A 19711-nucleotide genomic window follows, 5' to 3' on the forward strand; every position below is an offset into this window, starting at 1 on the left:
ATCTGGGAAGTTAGTGGGAACAAGATAAAGAAGTAGAGAATTAAACCAAGGATGAGCTTTTAACAGTAATTAAGTACTGAGTTAACTCCATGCTCCTGATAGTCAAACTAAGAAAGAAAAAAAGGGGAAAACAAAGTTAGATATAACTCTAATTCTAATAAAAGGAAAAAATACTTGATCTTCAGAAGAGATGACTTGCTTTCTGATGTTGAGTTTTGGAAAAATTAATCATAACAATAAATGTTGTGAAGCCAAATCATAAGAAATCTCTTGAATAGCAGCTTTTCAGAGGATACTTTTGACCATTTCTCATATGAACCCACAATTTAAAAAAATATACTAAATTGGAGTTCAATAAAAGCATTTCTATAGGGAGATGTCCAGTCAGGGACATCTTGGTGGTATAGCAGTCCCCTTTATCTGCAGTTTTGCCTTCCAGAGTTTCAGTTACCTGTGCTCAACCATGGTCCAAAAGCAGATGATCCTCTGATTCTGATGCTACATCAGAAGGTCAATAGCAGCCTAACACTATGCCTCAATGCCAATGTCATTCACCTCACTTCATCTCATCACACTGGGATTTTATCATCTCATGTCATTACAAGAGCAGGAGTGAGTACAGTACAACAAGATATTTTGAGAGAGACCACATTCACATAACTTTTATTACAGTATATTGTTATACTTGTTGTATTTTATTATTAGTTATTGTTGTTAATCTCTTAGTGTGCCTAACATTAATTAAACTTTACCATTGGTATGCATATATAGGAAAAAACATAATATATATAGGGTTCAGTACTATCCCTAGTTTCGGCCATCTACTGGGGGTCTTGGAACATATTCCCTGTGGATAAGTGGGACTACTGTACATTCAGAGTTGTTTTTAGCGTATGGAAAATCAGGATGATAGCCTTTGAACAGTTTGTTTGTGAGGGAAGGGCAGGTTGATGGGAGTAGGATGCATCAAATTGGCAGTCTGATAGTCAGTGATTGAGGAAATCATCTACGGGTAGCGAAGAATTTGTCTCCATGGACTAGCAAAAAAAATTATACACAACCGAGCCCTAAAACTACCTAGGATCAACAGTAAGGCAAATCCACTTGAGGAGTGGATTTTCTCCTGAAACCTGCAAGGTGCTCCTTTGGGACAATTTTCTCTCTGGTGTTTATGTTCACTTTATATATATTTTATCTATATAAGAAAGGAAGTGGGGGTTGGAGGGTGGTCATGCAGTGAAATTTTGCCCCAGATCCACACCCTTGTGGAGATGATTCTGAGCACTTAAAAGCTTAAACCATTGGATTCCCAAGGACCCACTTTAATCCACTTTGTAAAATTTGAGTCTGGCTTTTAGAGGCAATTTGTCAATGCCAAAATTTCCTATAGGTTCTTACAGACTTTTAGAGGGGAAACAGCTTAGTTAGGGTATTCTCAACCTGAAAGTTTTCCAGCTCAGCCAACAGCAGAGCACTAACAATGCAAAGAGTGTTAAGGAAAGCAGTGTTGTGTGACGGAAAAAAACAAAGTATTTGGAGTCAAGACTTGTCGTAACTACTTCTATTATTCTAGGTAAATCATGTTACCATTTTGGACTCAATTTCCTCAACATTAAAGCAAAAGGCTTGAATTATATCACCTGTAAGTCCTAGCTGTATTATGACATGATTATTTGTAAATTATGGATATGAGTGTGGTGTGTGTTGGGAGTGGATGAGAGTATGTTTGTGTGTGATTGTGTTACTCCACTATGTAATATCCTAAAGTGGCTCTTGGGGTAAAAATCCACCCCTTTAGACTTGACTTATAAAACTCTTCATAATCAGAACATGATTTATGTCTCCATCTCATTTCTTACCACTTACCTTTTATATACATACTATATGTATACCATATATGTATACTATCTATACTATATATATACACATATATACATGTACATATATAAGTATATGTGTATACTATATATGTATACCATATATATACTTTATACCATACTTTATAGCATGTATGCTATACATATTTCATATACATACTAAATGTCTGATTACCCCAAGCTATGATGTCTCCAGCCTGTAGCCCCTCACACATGCTGCTCCTCTGTCTGGCATGATCTCCATCCTTCTCCTGGCTCTTACCTACCCATACTTCAACTCCCAAATAATTATAAAAGCAATAATAACAGTTGCAATAGTATACTAGTAATAGTTTAAAAGTAATATTAATAACAGAAATAATAGTATCAGCTATATCTTTGCAGAGCTTACTATGTCCAGCAATTATGCCAAGAACTTTATACACATCATCTCATTTAATCTTCACCTCAAACTTATGTGTTAGCATTATTATTCCCAGTTTAAAGATGAAGAAACAGAGGCTCAAAAAAGTGACTTACTCAAAGTTATTTCCTCCTGAAAGGACTTCCTGATCTGATCTCTCAAATCTCCATGAGCTGCTCATCTTATGGACTCTCATAGCACCAATAATAGCAATTAACACACAGATTATGACACTCATAATGCTCCATGAAGGAGTCTTGCTTACTATTATATTCTCAGTGCCTGGTATAGTACTTGGTTCATAGTATGCGCTTAACAAATACCTATTGAATCGATAAGTGAATAAACTCAGGGCTCTCCTTACAAAAAATTGTGAATTAGACCTAATTAGGTATCAATGTGTCTAATTCCCTATTCTTTTGCCCATTCTCCCTTTGCTCCTCTGTTCCTAGTTACTTAGTGAATACTCATCAGTTTTCGCTGCTCAGCATGTGAACCCTCTTCAAGACTCAGTGGGAGCTAGGGTCCTATCTCTCATTACAGAAGCCAAAAGGCTTACAAAAATGTTACTTGGACCATGGATGGACACTGGTTGCCATTGTAGATACACGATATGGAGCTGCTCCTGGCTCAGCTGCTTTCTGAGTCATAATAATCTAGGTAATATTACTTCCTGATCTGTGGATGGCAGTTAGAAAGACTCACATGTAGAAGCCTCCCACATGTTCCAAATTGTCCCCTTGTCTCCCCCCAATGAAAAGGACAATATGAAAACATGAAGATGCTGCTCACCTTGCCTCTAGAGTGGTCCTGGGTGCTAGCCACCCATTCCACTTGGCAGAAATGCCGCGTAGATCAACGTGAGTTGTGAGCTGGCTACAATGAATTTCTCAGTAAGGGAATAAAATAACACGCGAAAGTTTGTCGTCCTTTGGCATACTCTTTCTGGTTAAGTTCTTTCTTGCAATTGGATTGCAGCCAGATCCTTATTTTTCCAAAACCCAGAGATCCCACGATTTGATGGGATAATCCTCCCCATTAGTCATCAGAGGCCCCAATTAACTGTGCAGTCTGCCACAGTCAAAAGGAAAGTTGGCAATCTCTGATGAAAGCTAAAACTTCACTTAAACATTTTCTCTTTCAGAAATATAAGTGCAACACAAAAAGGTCTTCCAGTTATAGTTTCAGAATCCTCAGTTTATAAGGCATCATTTCCTTGTGTACGTAGACTCATTCACTTAGGGTTCTACCATAGCAACTCATTCATATTACGAAATTGAAATAAAAAAGGAATTTCATAAATAAGAAGCTGTAGTATAATAGGAAATGCTGGGTGGGATATGAGGTCCTAGATGTTGTTCCTCAGTATGTCGTGGATCTGATAGTTCCTTAGGAATGTCCTGGCCCCTACCGTTAGTTAGCATCTGTTTCCAGATGGAACTGGGTTAAAAGGGTCTAGGGAAATCTCTGAAAGGCAACTTTTTTTTTTCAAATGTAGTCTGAGAAGCATGGAAGGAAGAAAGTCAGTTGCATTTCATGTTTTGGTGGTCATCAGCAGGGCCTTCTTAACAGCATCTGAAGCTCTAGGCAGCCCAAGTCTGTGGTATGTGGGAATGGACCTAATTTTCCATTCCCCAGGGCAGCTCTGAGTACAAGTCAACCTGAATGAGAGAGTGCTTTGGCCAACTGTCTAAAGTGAGAAAAACACCGCCTCTGTGATATTAAACTTTCCAACTCAAACACGGGAATAAAGAGCCTAAACAGAATTCCGTAAAACAGAATTCAGAGCTGCTCTTGATCATGTGGACCTGAGCTACCACCAATAGTCTTCATGTGGCTAATACTGCTGGTGTTCATCAATATTCATGTTCTTTTCTTCATGGGCACAGAGTCACAGTTTTCGGTCTCTTTTGTGGATAGATGTGGCCATATAATTGAGTTCTGGCCAAAGAAATGTGAGTAGAAGTGATAGGTACCACTTCCAGTCTTGGCCTGTGATAGACCTTCCACACATGATTCTTATTCTCTTTCTCCATCTACTGACTAAATGGAATCAACTATGAGGCCCTACAGGAAGGTGGATCAACAAGACTGAAGGGCCTTTGGTGTCAGACTGTATGGAACAAAAGCCCCACTGGCCTTCACTGGACTGTGATGTGGGCAAGAAAGAAACTCCTATTGTTTCTGTGCCCACTGAAATTTTGCATTGTTTGTTACATTATTTAGCCCATTCAACTAATCATGCTTGGAAACAATCATGCTTGTTCTCACAGCTTTTGCCATTTGATGTGATTTTCCATTAGTCAGGCATCATTGAAATCGTCTGTTTCTCTGAATCTTAACTTTCCTGGTTCCAGGGAGTCTGAACTTAAGAGATCTATGACCATCAGCCAATGAGCCAATATCATACTCTCTTCCAAAGTTCACGTATGGATAAATAATGAAAGACAGGATCTGGACTAAATAGAGGAAGGTAAGAAATTAGGTCAAGTTTCACCAAAGTGACCCATCATCAGGCCAACTTCATGAGCATATGTTTGGTTTACTATTTGGCTGTTGCCAGCTCAAAATTCTTAATACTTTTTGAACAAGGGGCCTCACCATTTCATTTTGCACTGGGCCCTGCAAATCATTTAGCCAGTTCTGATCATCATACTTAAGAGAAATGAGGAGTTGCCCTTTGGCCCCTCTTGGATTTTTACTTCCCTGATGACTGGCCCCAAAACTCTCTGGACTATAGAAATATGGGCTCAAAGACTAGACCCAGCCACCAGGTGTATATATACACAACCTTATCTCATATCTATCTGCAACATGTACAGCTCTCTAAACTCTGACCTCCCTTACTCTTTGGAAGGTGCTGGATGGGTAGAGGGGGGTGGTGGTGACATATTCCAATGCGGGTCTCCAGGATAAAAATGGAAGGCCTCCTTTATAAAAACTGGCAAGAAGGTATACCACCATTTTAAGGGCTTTCTGTTTTTTGCTTTGCCTTGATATAACTTTCTCCCCATCTTTAATGTTTGAGTTATGTCCTATTCTTATGATGCTCCTGGTCTCTGATTCATGGCCTAAAGACTATCCTGATTTCTCATTACTGATTAGCAACCTCAATTACCTGCCACCTCAAATGTTTCAGATTCTCTTCTCTGTGCCAATGCACTTATCCATCCTCAGCTGGCTCCTCATAGATCTCCCACTGAACCTTCTAACCTGCCTTTATTCTGGTCCTAGAATTTGCCCTCCAGTTCAAGTTTGATGATCAGTTCTTGGCACAGGTTTTTTGAATCAAGTCACACCTCAATTCTGCCATCACTACCAGAGGTATCCCTCCTTTTTTTAAATGGCTTTAACCAGTGGTGGCTGGGAAATGTTTAACCAGCTCTTTGTGAGGAAGGGAGACAAAAGCCTGATTGGTAGTATTTGATGATTTCTATGGTGTAAATACTCCCACCATAACAAATTTCAAGCCAGCAATGTGATGTCACTGAACTCACAGCTGGGAATAGATGTGTGCAACTGATTCAACTTTCATAAGCCTGTGTGAGGCAGCTCCAGCACACCACTGGCTTAAAGTTTAATTTGCCTCTTTCTGAAGAGCAATTGCATCACGAGTCACCCAGTTGCTCAAGCCAAAACCTTCCTGTCTTCCAAAGTTCCTCTGAGGATGAACAATTCGTTTTATATAAGATAAAGTCAGGACTATACATAAGAATCAAACTTGATGGTGAGGGCTATGTTTGGCTTCTTTTTCTCCCTTATCCTTACATTAATTGCTCACTAAATCATATATAGCTTACTTCCTTAACAGCTGATAAATTCACATTGTTTTCTCCATTTCTCCTGACACTTCCATTTTTTTGCTACCTTATTTTTTCACCTGTATTGCTTACTTGATACTTCTGTCTCCAGTCTTTCCCCCTTCTAATTCCTTCTCTATATTACTTTTTAAAAATGCAATGTGATCGTATCATAACCTCGGTTAAAATCTTTTAACAGTATCTCATTGTCTGTAGGAAAAAGTCATACATAGACTTTGGTGACGTGGTTCAACTTCACAACTTCACAGCTTCATCTGTCATCTTCCCATCTCTTATACTATACTCTAGCTAAGCTGAGATACTTGAAGTCTCCCCACAATGCTGTATTCCTTCTTGCGTGTGAGCCTTTGCATATTGCCTTCCTCTGCGTAGAATATTCTCTCCTGCTTTCTTCACACTGCTAACTCCCATACATTTTCAGGTGGTCCTTTAGATACTGCCTCCTCCCAGAAATGTCCCTGACATCCTCCAGTATGGTTTTATTTTTTCATTCCTCCTCTGATCTCAGAGCACCTTGTTAGCCACACTAATGACACTTATAGTTATCAGGGTTTCATCAGGAAACAGATGGCATACTTCAACTGGGCAATATGAGGAGAGTTTAATAAAGTAAAGGTATAGGCAGAATTTGGAGGAACCAACAAGGAGAGTATAGTGCCCTGGTGTTAGCAGCATCAGAAGTTGTTACCATCCTAAGTCTGATGAAGCAAAGGGAAAGAGCAGTTAGTACAACTCAGAGAGAGTACCTGATGGAGGTACTTCACCTTATGAAGGCTGTAGCCTGTGGTAGAGTGAGCCACAACAACTCCACAAGGAATGAGCCTGGGAAAAACATACCCCAACCTCACATTTCTTTGCCTTCCAACCTACTGCCAATGACCCCAGTTGACTAAATTCAACCAGAAGCCATAGAACAAATAGAGGAAGACATAATTCACATATGTAATCCATAAAGGTGAGCCTCTTAGGTGACAGAACAGGGTTGACAGAAGTAGAGTGTCAATCCGGAGGGACGAGCACAGGGTATTCAGCACATCCAGTGTCCACCTGTTGTATGCTACTTTATTTGACAAATGGTATTCCTAGTTCATAAAAGTGTCCTACATTATATATACGATTGTCTCCATTTTACAAGGGAGAAAACAGGCTCGGCTACCGAGGCTAGCTAACAGGTGGCAGGGCAAGGATTCAAATCCAGTTCTGTCTGGGTCTGAAGTCTGAGCTCTTTCTAGTTTCCCATACTACCATTATTGTTGTAATATTTTGTCTCATTCACTAGACTGTGGCCTACTTGGGTACAAAATTAACATTTCAGTTATCTTTATATCACCAGTGCCTTGTGCAAGGGATTGCCCATAGTAGATATAGTAGATAACAGATATTTGTGGAATTGATTAACAAAATTAACGGAACGATTTAGTAGTTTAATTTATGTGAGTGAGCATTGGGTAATGGGAACATGCCAAGGGACGTTAGTGAATTATATCTGGCACTAAGGCATCTCTCTGCAATTGTCCTTTATAAATAATTGCCATCCTCTTAGCATCATAGGGGGAAAGAAAGTTTATCTGGTCTCTTAAGCATAATGGAGTGTAACAAAAACTGACAATAAGTGGGTTCTTCGTATGCTGATCATCCTCCATCTTCTCCCTGACTTGGCTAACGGCTGGGGATAACAAACAATGGAGCTTGCTCGCCCTAGTCCTTCCTCTGTGACTTTTCTTCTGAACTGCCATGCCCCTTTCTAATGGTTCATTTCTCTTTCCATTTCACTTAACTCGGCCTTTATCTATCTGTCCAACACTGACTCTCTAACTACCAGTTAGGATGGCTGGGATCTTTTTCAACTTTCAAAGGAAGCTGCCTGCTCTGAATGTATGATACTAGAGAGCGGGTTTTGGTAAGCCCTTAAGAACAGTTGTTTATGTTCTTCTTTCAAAGGTTGCCAAGTAATAAATAGCTGTTTGAAAGTGAAGGGTAAAGTGGTATTTCATCACCCTGTTCTCTGCTGTTCTTGTGATGGCTGAAATCATAAAACATTGTATTTCAACCTTTGTAGGGAGATCTTGTCAGCCTGGGGTTACTGAGTGGGCAGAGACACTTGCTTCCCTACTCAGTACCCAGGGCACTACTCAATCCCAGCCCAGTTGGAACTCTGCTCGTTGAACCTTTGAAACTCTGAGGCTGATTGAAGCTTCTGAGCCAACAAAAGAGGCAAAGGGCCTTTGTACTTCAGCAAAGAAATGTTCCAGTTCTTTTGCACTTTCCTAATGAAGGCTGGCCCAGTGTCCCTGGTGCACAGAGGGGTGTTGTAGGGAATAAAGGCAACTCAACTCTTTGGGGTCATGCCTCTCTTCCCAGGGACTTTTATGGATGGCCTTCCAGCCATTGAGGAGTTTGCTACTCATTCAGATTTCATAGCTTTGGATCTGGGTGAGAGAAAAAAAAAAGAGCTATCTTGTATATTGCTGAATTGCATCAAATATTCCAGTGTATAAACTCTCACACATGCCTTGTCCCATTTATATTAGTCCCCACTTAGCTTCACTCATTTAGGTCACCTGGCCAGACTTGCAGAGATTTTAGTTGGTCATCCCAAATTTAATTTGTAAATTAGAGCACTAGGAAGGTGTAAGTTATTTACTATTGTTGTTTTTGTTGGACGAAGTTAAAGTGCTTCATGGTATAGATTTTGACATTAATTCTAGTACCATGTAATGCCTCCAGTAAGCTGAGTGAAGAGTCTTCCCTCATGACAGAAGTTTATGATACAAGATTTTAAAAAGCCCAGGACCCAAATTCCAAATTCCAAATTCCATTGTGACCTATTGTGTTATATATCTGGATATGGAAATTGAGGTAAGTAGAATTGCAAACAGCTGGCCTGAAAAGAGCTTTAGAATTTGATCCACAATTCTCAAATTTGGAAGCTAGAGTAATTATTGAACATGAGTAACTGTGTAAGATGATAAGTATCCTACTGGTCATCAACTAGAAATCTCCAAATCTCTGAACCCATTAGATTAATTATTGTACAGCATCTAAGTTTATGATGAAAGAATACAATGTAAAAGATGGTTCTGATACCATTTAGAAGCATCTGGCCCTAATCAGACTCCAATTTTAGATCTAGTCCTACCTGAAGTTTTCTATAATTTATTACATCAGAAGACTCAAAGAGTTATTTTTATGCAGAGAAAATTGGACTCAAGTAAAAGTTATTTTCATCACTTCATCTAGCTACAAAGCTGAGCACAGAACTATGACTATTCAAACACATTGAAGATACAACAGAGAATGAATAGCAATGAAAGACAGTCTTGACTTGCTGCCAAGGTAAGCAAAATGGGAGAAATGACTCTCATGATTGGAGGGGAAAGTAAGGAAGCAATTTCTTTTCATAATATTTACACACTCTGTTTAGTTAGGTATTTTAAGGTTTGGTGTCAACTGAGATATTGATTATACCTTAGTAGCATGTAGCTTATCCCAGCAATGAACTGTGTTTATTATCAACTTTATAACTGACTTCAAGGAATATGGTATTCCAGTGAGAAAAAGAAAGAAATAGATTTATGGCCAGGCCAGGGAATGTGGATTTGAGCAAACATACATAAAATCTAGATTTAGGCTATTGGTCTATATCCATTTAAGTGATGCTTTCCTTCCTTTGGGATAAAACAAAACTACATTAGCATTGAAGAGGGAATCATTAGCATTGAGGAGAGAAAATTTAGGGAAAAACAATACTTTGTGTTTAAAAGTGAAGCAAAAGAAAATTTACCATGACAAAGGAGAGCTCATAAGTCAGTTAACTATATTGAGTTCTTTAAAAAAGCAAAGGACTCTATTTGGTTCAAGGCAAAACTTTATACTTCTTCTCAACTCTCAATTACTTCTGGACACATTAAATAGATTTTAGCTTATCTAGTTCCCTTTAATATACTGCTGCTGAGAAGCAGTCTGCAAATAAGTCAAAGAAACCTAGAATTAAATTCAAACCATGTAGTTTACAGCCATGTGACCTTGAACAAATCACAATCTCTCTAAACTTCAACTTCCCCATCCATTAAATAGTGTAAATAATGGCTATTTTAGGGTTGGTGTGAGGGGTAAATACAAAAAGATAAAATGCAATAAATAGCAGTTTTTATTTTCTGACTAACAGATTGTTGTCTAAGACTCAGCACTTTCAGTACATTTCCATTGTCTCTGGAAGTGACTGGAAGGAAGCTATTTTCTTATTCATTTAGTTACTCTTGCTACCCAGAGACCAAACAACTTAGAAAAAAATTATCTCTTCTCAAGATGGGAGTTTGCACTAGTCCAAGATATATTTACTTCCAGAAAAGGGAAAAGGTCGGAAAGGGGTTGGAACAAGTAATTTTCAGGCTCCCATGAGCTAGAACCTTATTGTGCTTGCACTCTGGCAAATTCTCATGATTTCAGAAACAGGTGTATATAAATATATTATTATGCAAACAAAAATGGCAGTATGGGTGTTTGGGGGGGTTGTGTATGTGAAAAGTGTCACTTCATGAGCATGGACATTTTTACTTTGTTTTAAATTCTTATTATTGAGCATCCACTATGTGTTCAACACCATTTTAGGTGCTTTGTATATGCCATTTTATTTAATTCTCACCATTCTCCTACAGAAAAAGTATTATCCTCATGTTACGATTGAGAGAACTAAGAGAGGTTAACCTAGATTCATGAGCAATGTCTACACTAAAAAGCCAGTTAGGACTCTTCTGCAATAATCTAGTTCAGAGGAATTACTAGTCTGCGGGAATGGAGAGAAGTAACTCCCTTGGGAAGATTCTACAACGCTATTGTTTTTGCCCAAAATGGCATATTACAGAAATTAATTAATTCAGTTAAACAGCAACTAAATGTGCAAACATGTTCTTATGACTCTTTTGGATCATATCTTGTACTTTCCCTTTAAAAAAATGTGATTTATAAGTAAATTAAATGCACTTGAATTCAGAGATAACGTTCAAATCCCCAACTAGTTTTTATTTTAAAGATCTTTAGACAGTGAGATTAAGAAACCTCCTGTGTGAAGTGTTCAGCAATCCTGTCTGCCAGGACCTTCTTTTGGAAATTTGATGGATAAAACTGAGCTTTTGGTTAGGGAGCATTATGATGGCCCTGAAGGGATTACCATCATGTCAATAATTTACCTTTTTGTGAACCTACCAAACGAAAATAACCAATGTAATCATGTTTTATTTAGCTGTTTCTTTTATACTGCCTCTCCCTTCTCTATAATAAACCATATGTTCATGCAGCTGTAAAATAAAGGAATATCTTCAAAATATATTTTTATGAACTCCAATTTGAATAAATGCATGACTTGTCTGCAACCAGAGTGAGCAGTTACATATTTGGTGACTAAAAATATTTCCTCCACTAACTTGATGCTAAAGTCTTATATTTTACCTTCAGAGAGACCTCCAGCATGAAAATGTTAATTACTCTAGCTCAGGATTTTCAAACTTGACACTCCAATTGACATTTTGGATGAGATAATTCTTTGTTGTGGGGAGCTTTCCTGTGTATTCTAGGACGTTTAGCAGCATCTCTGGCCTCTTCCTACTAAATGCCAGTGGCCATTGCCCTCCCTTTTTCCTAATTATGATAATAAAAAATGTCTCTAGACATTGCCAAATGACCCCTGAGGAGGCAAAATTGCCTCTAATTGAGAACCACAGCCCAATAGACAAAATTATGTTACTTCACTTTCAGTCATAGACAAAATGATTTTGTTTGTTCTGTCCACATGGACAAAAATCTGTAAGAATAAGCTTCAATAGATATTTGTCATCATTATTATTATTAAAAATAAATTTACCCTTGCTAAAAAAAAAGCAATATATGTTTGTTGCAGATGAAAGCATAAAATACAGTTAAAACTATCAGAAAAGAATAATCACTCTTATTTCCATGTTACAGAGACAACTAGCATTATTATTCATTAATCTTCTTGAACAAACTCTTCAAAATGAAAATATACTGTATATATTGCTTAGTAACTTGATTATTTTTAAAGTAATAATATACGACAAATAACTATCCACCCACAGCATAATTTTAATAGAATAGCATTCCACTGTATGGCTTTACAATTGGTGAGTCATCCATTCGTTTAGTAAATACAGCGAACCTCTATGTATCAGGCACTGTGCTAGATGCTAGGGATAAAACTGCAAAAAAGATAGATGGACAAGAAAATGCCCTCCTGAAGTTGGAGAGACAAACAAAGCAAGTAAATGAAGTAAGAGAGAACAGGAAATGGGCTTCTCTCTAGGAAGACAGGCTTTGGCAGCTAGGGGAGGTGGATCAAGACAGATGAGGATAGAAAAGTGAAGAGTAGCTAATGCTGAAGACAAACTGTTGTCCTATTGATATGTTTCCCTCCATGTATTTATCATTATATTGCTTAATAAACAATTGAAGAATTTAGATTTGTACATAAACTTGAACATCTCCAATCATCCCTACCCCTGGTTTGGTAAGCTTTCTGCTACTCTTCCTCCCTCCCAATTCCTCAAGATGTGCAGATAAATGTTTGACATCTTGTAGCTGTGTTCTTAACAGGTCTGGATATATGCAGAGAGACCCTCTGATCCTATTGAAAGCACCTAATAGGTGAAAAATATGATTCAAAACATATTTGAACTCAAATAAATATGGAATTCTAGACTAAAAGTCTTCTTGTATTATAGTGTTTCTTCTAAGTGTAACATAGCCCTGAATAGTGTCAATATCCCTGACAGGATGGTAATTACTTTTCTTGCCAACTGGTCTCTTGAATGAAAGAGCCTTAGAAGATGGAGTTCAATCAGACTCTTGTCATTCCCCCTAAAAACCTGCAGAACCCAGAGTTGTGGGAATGGTAAGCCAACCTTTCCCAAATAGGTCACTAGGAGTGATGGGAGTCAGGTAATCAGGTCCCTTCCTGTTTCTATTTCTTGGTTCCTGGACTCATGTATTTTACCAATTAAAGACACAGCACTATATAACAGTCATTGATTTAGAGCATACACTGGATTCTTGGAGGAGTCCCATCCTTGTTGAGTATCAGTTCCAAGCTGCACCATAACAGGTAGCTGTATCACTCTTTCAGGCAGGAACCTCCAGGGTGGTACAGCATAAGACAGGACTAGTTTATCTCATTGTCATGTGCCCATTGCTGCATCTCTTTTGTTTTAAAATAAGTCTGTTAGTCTATACAACGTTATTTGATCAGGGGATCAAACAGTGTATAAGCCTGCAAATAGTGGTGCTGGCTAAGAACCTACAGATAGGCAAGGAAAGACAAACTCATGCCAAGAATAAAAGTCAACTCCCATCAAAATGAAATTCATCACTCCTATTCAACATTGTACTGTAAGTCCTAGCCAACACAATATGGCAAGAAAAAGAAATAAAGGCATTCATATGAGGATGGAAGAAATAAAACTATTTGCAGAAGACATGCTTATCTATGTAGAAAGTCCTAAAGAATCTACAAAAAACCCTCTGAGAACCAAGAAGTGAATTTAGAAAGGCCATAGAATGAATATATAATGCTTAGTTTATGGCACTTACAGAACAAGGGGACCAAAATACGTTTAAAAATTAAATACAAACAAAATATAATAACATTAACAAATTAGCAGCATCAGTTTGATGTGACATGTTCTTTTATCTTTATCACGAATACATGAGCCACTATAACATGCTATGTTGTTTTGAGATGAGCATGCCTATTATTACCTTTACCTTGTTCCATGTGATAACTCAAATTCTTCTTCCACTTTTTCTATTTATTTATATAGCCTTCTGAAATCAATCTGCATTTTAATTGGCTTCAATGCTTCATTTATTTGTTAACTCTTGATGAGTAAGAACAAATAAAAGCAATACAACTTGGACTCCACACAATCATAATCACAATTACAAATGTAAACTTTGGCACTGAAATGTGGTGGCAGTACTCAGTTATATGTTATCTCCAAAATGATCCAAAATATGATTATATTAATTAATTTTTAAATTTTTGGTTTGGGTTGCTTTTTTTTTTTTTTTTTGGTGAGGAAGGATTGGCCCTGAGCTAACATCTGTGCCAATCTTCCTTTATTTTGTATGTAGGATGCCACCAAAGCATGGCCTGATGTGTGGTGCATAGGTCCACACCCAGGATCTGAACCCGCAAACCCCGAGCCACCAAACGGAGCACGTGAACTTCACCACTATGCCACCGAGCTAGTCCCCATGATTATATTAATTAATTTTTGAAGATTTTTCATAAAAATTGACCAAAAAAATCACATAGGGACCTTCTATAATAATACGTCTGTGGACTATAGAGGTTAATGACTCAGTTTTGAGAAACATTGGTAAACACCACTCATTTAGCAATATACCCTATAAAGTCTGGTTATACCTCTCATATTGTGTCCTATACATTAGAGCTAGGAAATTTTCAAGCTTTTATGGTACAGAGACTAGGCTCAGTGAGGGTTTATTTCTTATTTCCTAACACATAGTGGGTTCTCATCTGATATTTGTGGATTAAATTATACCTAAACTCCTCTGCAGTAACAGAATGCCTCTGACCTATATAAAATTCTAAGCTTCAAATTTTATTTAGGAGGCACTCAAATTAGTATCTCCTGGATACTAAGCATTGAATGTTTTTACGTACAGCATGGGAGCATGAGCTTTATCTCATTTGATCCTATCATAGCCCTATATAGAAGGTTATGTTGTTATTCCCACTTATGACACTTAGGAAAGCACCAAAGCCCTAAGGTTTAGAGAGGGTCAACAATTTGCCTAACGTCACCTGGCTACTATGCAGCAGAGCTGGAGTTTGAACTCAGGCAGATGGCTTTGAAACAGAGCACTAAACACCCATGTTCTAGTGCTCAGTGAAACCTGGAAACTTCATGGATAGCCTTAGTGACATTTGCCTCTTAAGTTGCTTGGAATGCCTGTTACATAAACATAAGTGAGGAAACCTCATCTTCGGTCCATGAAGATCCCTAAGGAAATGATCTTATTTCTCAATGGGGTTTATAGGTTTATTTGTACACTGGAGTTTTGTGCATTTATTTTTTCTTTTTTAATGATTTGATTTGAGCAGCTGTGGCATGCTACTAATGTCCCAGGAGCACTAATGTACTTATGTTAGGAGATTGACTTTTTATGGTAAAGAAAGACGTGACTCTGATTTTCTTTGATAATCAAAACTTACCACTCCCCCTTAAAATAAACAAGGAAAGGAACTGCTTCTCCTCCATTCCCTACATTAACCCAGATGGAACTGAAGGGGCTTCATGAGCCACCTGGCTCTAATTAGACAGTGCACTGTGTGGATATGCTGGTGGCAGCATTGCTGAGGGGAATTAGCTTTAATGGAGAGAACCTTAGATTTGGAGTCAGGAATTCTGGTTTCTCTCTGGTCTCTGTCACTTACTAACCTCTCACTCTATGTTTTCCTTTTATCAAAATAAAAGAATATCTCCTTTGCTACCTCACTTTTACTTCTACTTTGTAGGTCAAATAATAGATCCTTTGGAATTGTTTCAAAAAGCACAAACCACTGCAGAATGCAAAAGATTCTTTTGTTGCTATTATTATAGTACCGTAGAATTTAAACCATTCTTTGTTCTTCCCCCCAACTCCTATGGTTATACGGTAATTAACATTCTTTCTCATTTGTGACTACTTGACTGGACCAAAGATGGAAAGCATGGCATTCTGAAGCTCTAATTTTGGAGTCCAGTATCTCTGTATCACCTCCCTCAACCATATAAGTCCTCTATCATGCAAATTAGAGTTCGACTTTAGAATTTGCAAACTTCCCCTCCTCTTTCTATTTCTCTCAGGTTTTAGAAGTTGAAATACTCAGGCATGTTTGCAGGAAGTCAGAGTTATTACTGATTCCATATTGGGCTGAGGATTCCAAAACAGTTCGAATGAGAGAAAAATAATCTACATAGAGCTTGTAATTAGCCAGCTGTAGCTAGGGCTAACCGCTTCTATTAGGGGAAACTTCAGCTGGATTAAATAATAACAATGTGCAGTTTCCTGAATCTGGCACCAGTTTGGAAATGTAGTGACTGCACAGAGTTTGCTTTTATAAAGATATTTGTGGTCATCCTCCTCATTTCATGGCCAAATATTTGGAAATTTGGACATGGAGTATGTTCCTGAAAACACTCCAACTGTCCATTAGGTAGCTCACAGTAGGAGGGGTGTAAAGATTCTGTATTTCCACTTATGTTAGACTCTCAGCACTAGTCTTGCTCCTTTGGGAAGTCAGAGGAAGAGAAATAGACAAGAAATAAAACACAAGCCAACAGGGGCCGGCCCCGTGGCTGAGTGGTTAAGTTCGTGCGCTCTGCTTCGGTGGCTCAGGGTTTTGCTGGTTCGGATCCTGGCAACGCTCATTAGGCCATGCAGAGGAGGCATCCCACATAGTACAGCCAGAGGCACTCACAACTAGAATATACAACTATGTATGGGGGGCTTTGGGGAGAAGAAGAAGGAAAAAAAAAAAAGATTGGCAACAGATGTCAACTCAGGTGCCAGTCTTTAAAAAAACAAACAAAAAAACCCCACAACCAACAAAAAACCAGCACATGAACACTGAAAACTTAGAAGCACCAAGGAGTTTTCTTTTCCATACTCACTCTTCCAAAAGGCTTAGTCTGATTTAGTAGCTGGAAAATAGATTTTCATTAGTTTTCTTCTGTAGCATCAACTTTAATTTTGTACTTCTCTAATTTCTTTTTAAAATATTTTAAAGTATTATTACAAAGATGTTATGTGATCTCTGTAGAAAAATTTTATATCTATTGATAAATAAAAATGAAATAAAATGAAAAAAAGCAATCAACTTGGACAACCCATGGGGTTAATCATCATCCTTGCCCAACTTATCTGACTAGATCAGTGAAGATTCAATCAGCTAAGTGATGTGATACTCCTTCAAAAGGGTCCAGTTGAATACATATAGTAAGGGCTAACATTCACTGAGCACTTACTGTGTGCCAGACAGTGTTCTGACCACTGTGCAGGGATCTTCCCGACAACCTCGGATACATACTGCTATCCCTGTTACAGAGCGAACAAATGTAAGGCACAGAGTTGTTTTGTAATACACCCAGGGTCATACAAGCAGTAAGGAACAGAACCTGAATTTGACCCAGCAGACTGACTCCAGAGCCCACGCCCTAAATCAGGAGTCGGGAAATTACAGCCCGAAAGCCAAATCTGGCCCTGCCACTTGTTTTTGTAAACAAACTTGTATTGAAACACACACACACACATACACATAAACACATTAATCATAGTCTTAAAACTCAGGGATAACTTTATTGATTATTGCTGGGTATATCCATAGTCTTCCAATTCTTTCCTTTTTTTTTGAGGAGAAAGAGAAGAGATGATGAACGGCCGATTTGAGACAACTACCACTCAAAGGATTTATAAGAAGGAAATGTTCTACATTACCTCAAGAAGAACAGAACATGAGTTCATTACACCCATTGCATCTATTAGATAGGGCTAAACTCTCAGATTTTGAATGCTGTCTTTGATAAGCATAGCTAGCTGTACTGTTGTCATAGCTCAAGACTCAAGTACTGATTTATGCCTTGACCCTAAGTAACATTCTGAAAATGCTACTAAATTTGAGATCCTGATTTGGAAGTCAAGAATTGTGTGATGTAAACATAATTTTGAAGTCTAAATACCAGTTATTCTTGAAAACAAAACAAAACAAAAACACAGCTCCAAAGGCTGGCAATTAATCATCAACATCAACGTGTGTTTATTAAGCCCTGCTTTGAGAGCTATAAAATATATATTAGAACGTCTCTATTTTAAGAAGCTCACAAACTTTCTGTAATAAAGGTAAAGTTTATTCTCTTCACGAACAGGGCTCCTTGCTAGTATATATGCATTGTTTAAAGCACATTCTTCTAGGTTATTTCATTCTATGGGGACTCTGAGTCTTTCATTGCCTTTGAACTATTTTACAACACTGTAAATTGTAGATAACCGATAGCAGTACAAAAGAATTCTCCTCTATAGATATGCAAATAAATTCTGTCCAGTGGAAGTTCAAAGACTTCCCTCCTCCACTGTGGAAGCAGCCAGTTTTGTGTCCATTTGCAAATTCATTTCAACATTCCTGATCTATAATCATGTCTGTTCTTTGGATACTCTTTTGAACTGGTTATAATATCTTACCAGTTCTCTCATTTATCTAATGAGTTAAGTAAAATCTTTGACTTGTTCATTTTATATTTGTTAAAAAATTATCCTTTAACATGAACTTAGGCTTTACAGTTAGTCAGTCATAGATCCCAATCTGAGTTTGACTATTTACCAGCTCTGTAACATTAGGTAAAACGTAACTTCTCTATTAATAATACCTGCCTCCTTAAATTGTTGTGGAATTATGTGACAAGTATTCTGAAACTTAGACACTCATTTTTGTTTGTTTGTTTTATGAATTAACAGAGCCAGTGTATCGAATGGCTACTGTGTAACAGCAATAAAGCAGACCCATTCAATCAACATACCCAGGAAGCACAATGAACGTGACTTCTCTTTTTTTGCACCTCTAAAGTTCCTGCCTTAAGGCTTATGATTCAACTACCTAATTAGGTCAAAATGTTTTCCAAAGCAATATAAATGAAACAGGCTTATGACTTTCAAATTCCAGTTAGGTCTATTTAATATGCAAAGGTTAATCAGCGAGTAATCTTTGCAATCATGTTTGTTCAGGAAGGCACCCATAATAGTCAATTTCATGTATTTCCTCTCTAAATAAGTTTTCCTAAAGTTCTTTCTCTAAAATGCAATTCTCATCTAGTGCACATTAACTATGAGTTCTTTTTCAGCAGATTAAGAACATAGGCTGTCCTCAAAAGATTAGTAATCCTTAGCCTTAATTCTAGCTCAAATCATGAATATAATTAAATCCTCCTACAATTATACTTTGCCTTTTACATTTAGAAATATTGCAACAAGTCCTCTTTTTTTGGAAACTGGAATAAATCATTAAATACTTTTTAAGTAGTAAAGAGCCAGTTGACAAAACTGAACACATTACTGTGTGGTTTACATGCCACTTATATAAACAGCCATTAATTCCAATCTGAGGTCCCATTCAAACTCCTTCAGAAATTAAGAAGATCTCTGGATTTTAGAAGATTTATTACCAATCTTCTTAACTTCTGGAGCAAAATTATTCCACCCCTCCCCCACTTCAACATTCGCCACCCATCTAGTTCATTCTATATTTAGATATATACAAGCAGTGCTTCCTAAATGAGAAACACGAGAGTCTCAACAAGCTCTGTGTAAAAGCAGTTTTGGAATACTGTGTATGATATCCCTCTTGGAGATTCACAAAACATTAGATTACCGAAGATTCTAAGAAGGCCTATAGCAAGGAAACCTGTTTAATGTTGTTAAGTCCAGTGTTTCCCAAATCTCATACATTACCTCACAGGAAGCTCCTCTTTGCCATCTTCTTCCAGCCACATTTGCCTTTTTTCATTCCATGTATGTGCTATCATAGAGCCTATATAAATGCT

At 37.7% G+C, this 19711-nt stretch overlaps 2 long non-coding RNA genes across 2 annotated transcripts in view; one reads left to right on the top strand and one right to left on the bottom strand.

The window, feature by feature from the left end:
* The window catches only part of LOC111773977 (uncharacterized), a 141619-nt gene that overhangs the window by 81430 nt on the left and 40478 nt on the right, over positions 1-19711 (bottom strand). The gene's annotated exons all lie outside the window — the stretch shown is intronic.
* On the top strand, positions 8951-18040 carry LOC138923552 (uncharacterized). Its single transcript, XR_011437285.1, has 2 exons — positions 8951-9437; positions 17534-18040. It is a non-coding gene; the product is annotated as an uncharacterized lncRNA (long non-coding RNA).

The sequence above is a fragment of the Equus caballus genome, chromosome 1 (genome assembly GCF_041296265.1).
Source record: "Equus caballus isolate H_3958 breed thoroughbred chromosome 1, TB-T2T, whole genome shotgun sequence".
NCBI lineage: Eukaryota > Metazoa > Chordata > Mammalia > Perissodactyla > Equidae > Equus > Equus caballus.